Source organism: Neolamprologus multifasciatus, chromosome 14, assembly GCF_963576455.1.
Source record: "Neolamprologus multifasciatus chromosome 14, fNeoMul1.2, whole genome shotgun sequence".
Taxonomy (NCBI): Eukaryota; Metazoa; Chordata; class Actinopteri; order Cichliformes; family Cichlidae; genus Neolamprologus; species Neolamprologus multifasciatus.
Window position 1 is genome coordinate 30147542 of NC_140452.1, and position 4012 is coordinate 30151553.

Here is a 4012-nt window from a genome sequence, read left to right on the forward strand (position 1 = left end):
GTCATCAGTCTCCTGACTGCATATGCAGAGTTTTATCATCACGTGTTCATGGCAGACAAACATAATTATGAATTCTTGTTTTAGTTCCATTCAGTCACTCAACATCAGGTGTCTGCTTGTCCTGAGCTGTGAGAACTACAGTGAGTTGCTTTCCTATTTAGCTTAGTATTAATAAACCAGGTCGTAGGTGGGCACCTGCATCAAGGAGTCAAGAAGCATATTTTATTGTTTAATGGTGAAAATAATGGATTGTTGTTCATTTGTTTAATGGAAAGACTGAAACTGCTGAAAGTGCTGAAAGTGCTGAAAGTGCGGCCTGGTGTTGACTTACACTTATTCAAAGTGATGAAGTACCAACAGATACTAAAAGTCACAGCCTGAAACACGTCAACTGCTTTATTATTTCTAGTTTTAAATAAATTGTAAGAGCAATGTGCAACAACAAGGAAAAAATCCCTTAAATAAAACAGTACCTAGTTCATATGTTTTAAGTTCTAACTACTAAATAAAACACAAAAAATATCAGAGAAATGCTTCAGTACTGTAATTTCATAGAGGTAGGTGCAATAAGGGAACATGATTTGTAAATCAGTCGAATAATTAAGTAGAATAACTTGTTCTGAAAACTGTAAAACTGTGTAAACTCTTTGGTAAAAACAGGAAGAATTACATTTGAAAATGAATGATTGGAATCCAAACATTTGACTTTTGTTTTTCCTCAATACTCCATCCTCCTCTTAACATTTTTGTTTTCCAGCTTTTTTAGAGGGAAAATCATTTATTACATCACTGCAAGAAATCTGATGGCCAACTTTGTTGTTAATACTTGTTACTGTCGGTCCACTCAGTCTTTCCTGTGCCGTGGAAGGTCTGTGGTAGTTGTTTAAGTACACAGTGAAGGGCAGGTGATGCTGCCGTCTCCCTGTCAGCTGTGTCCTCTCATCTTCAGAAGTCTGGACTCGTGAGCGAACGTGCCAAATAAGAACTAGCAAGTATGCATGTACGATCTCTTTACTTGGTACTGAGAGATGCCATCTAAAGGAATCGACTCCGGACTAAAGCAGCGTTTTAACCATTTCATTGTTAGCCCCGCCCCCTAACTCTGATGGGTGAGGTTGACGGATGAAATAAATTCATCATGCAGTGCATCACAGTAAACATGGAAAAAAATAATAATTAATTTTTCCTAAAAATGAATGAGTTGGTTTTAAATGAATTAACATTTTAATTATATATAATATAATAACTCAGCATTTTTCTAGTTAGGTTCATTTGGACATCGAGCAGCAATAGGCTTCTTCACCACATCTAAAGGAGAATCACACTTTTGACATAGAGGGAACCTTAACAGGTCTCCTGGCACTGCCATTTCTTGCCATTAAGTAATCTTTGCCATCACTGTTATTTTCTTTAACACTTTTAGTTCTGAGCGAGCTCTCAGTAGCTTAGGCAACTCATTTTTCTTATTTTGAAGTTTAACAGTTTCTTCTTGTCTCTGTTTTAATGCTGCACTAAGCTCACTGTCAGGAGAAGGATTCTTGGACCTTTGGCTCAGTTTGTCTACTTGCTTTGCAACCTCATCCACTCTCCTTTCAAGCTTAGATGCCTCTCTCTGTTTTGTAGTCTGTATTGGAACAGGTTCATCATCATAGGAGGGTACATCAAAAATGGAGTGGGCATGTACAGCTGCTTTTGTAGAATGTTACGCAGAGAGGTGTCGTGAGGGAAACATCAGAACTGGTATGGCTGGAGGGCTAGGCACCAGCGCAGTATGCTCGCATTTTGATGTTGCTTGGAGTGCATCCACACCAGGGGTCTGTGATCTGTCTGAAGAATAAATTCTCTTCCAAGGAAATAATATTTCAACGAATCAATTGCCCACTTGATTGCCAGTCCTTTTTCTAATGTTGAATATTTTGTCTCCCTGTCAAACAGCTTTTTACTTAAGAAAAGCATCGGTTTTTCTTCACCAGCTTCTCCCTGAGCCAGTACTGCTCCAAGTCCAACATTAGAGGCATCTACTTGTACAACAAATGGTTTGGAAAAATCAGGGCTTTGCAAAACAGGGGCTTCAGAGATCTGTCTCTTTAAAGATTGTAAGGCATGTTCACAGTCATCATTCCACATCACTTTAGAAGTGTGTTTTCTCGTGAGATCTGTAAGGGGCTGCCAAGGTTGAGAAATGGGGAATAAACCTCCGAATAAACCTCTGTGCTTTTGCAGCGTTTTTCTTTTTGCAGCATTTTTCTTTTTGCAAGTGTTTTCTGAAGTTGCAGTCCGTTTGGCCTCTCAGGGCCACCGTAGAATACTCATAATACACAGTAAAGATTGGACAGCTACTGTGTGTGTGTGTGTGTCTGTGTGTGTGTGTGCGTGCCCATTCTTTTTCTCTGCCACTAGATGGTGATGATGTTCATACTTTGTGACTTTTGACTTGTTTCACAAACCAAAGCCAATTTCAGGAGTCATTCCACTTTCTTCAGTTCAGGAGGCTCATGAGACAGTGAAAGGAACCAAACACTTAATATAACAGGTTCATTTCAGCTTCTAGGCAGTTTTATCAATAAAATGCTTGTATTCTGCTAATGTTTGCTGATTGTTCCTTAAAGGTCCCACAACAGCACACGATCCTTCATTTTCTAAAGAATAAGTAAAACACAATCTAAAAATGGAACTATGTTTACTGTCTCAGCTGCTTTCTAACGCTTTCAAACAGCAAGACTTGGTTCACTGCATTTTTGTCTTTAAGAGAAAACATTTAGGGAATAGTGCTGTGTTGACTCGCTCTTGAACAAACTATAAACCATCCACTTTCCAAGAATAGCTCAATTTGATCATTGTTCTGCACGAGTCGATAATCTGAAGCACTCATGCCTCATATGGACAGATATTTCTGAAGGAGACAGGAAAGACAGGAACCTATGCCATCAACAAAATTATACCATACCATAAAATAAAAAGAAAAAAACACAGCCTCATACATTGATATTGCCTGTTCTATCAGATCCAGGACGGGTGCACTATGAAGGAAAAAATATGTATTGATGGGGATAATTTTAGTGTCAGATGAAAGCGATACAGTCCAAAGCTTCAGCATTAACATAATACATAATACATAATACATCTACCCATCATAATACACTCATCACCAAAAGGAAATGACTGTGATTAGACTGGATGTGACTTGAATGAAAACTGTGTTGCTTGTTCCATTCTGGTAGATGCAGCGTTTTTTGTTTGTTTGTTTGAGAACAGTAAAATACAAATACAGTATAATTTTACAAGTGCGAGAGTTTCCAGCGTTTCAGAGACATATATAAAAAAAGAGAGACATCCCACCGATCTCAAACCGCAGCGTAAAGCTCCACCCACCCGGTGCGCTCTTATTAAAGAATCGAGCACAGCCACAAGTCTTCCTGTTTCGGGAAAGTCGCTGTGTGGGCAGAAGCGCTTTGTGTTTGTAGAATATTCTCCACGTATTTACAAGACAGGACTCCAGTGAAGCGACACAGCTCTCACAGTCTGTTCTTAGAGGTAAGTTCCCAGTGTGCGTTTGTTTAAGCAGGTCAACAGCTCACTGACATGACAACTTTAACATGTATGACAACAATCCGGGTGCTGTCACATTGAAGTTCTACGAGCTGTGTTTCTGTTATAAAATGAAATAGATCCATGTGGTGATGAGACATTTGTGCTGTTTTTAAACTCCGACCACAGGAAAGTGAAAGTCATGGTTGGAGGGGCGTGGCACTGGTCGCACTGTCAGCCGTATCCATAAGAAGTGATCATCACTATCACCACCATCACCAGCACTATCTCCAATCTAGTACCTATCTAGCAGTCTAGCATTATCAGGGACTACAACATCTAGTCCTTTTACTGAATCAGAATTGCTACTAATGAGACTAATCCATCGATTCGTTCATCTCTTCTCTCCCGCTTATCCAATTCAGGTTATGACACCTCGCAGGTTTGTCGCAGGGCTGCAGATAATCACTGACACTGACTAACC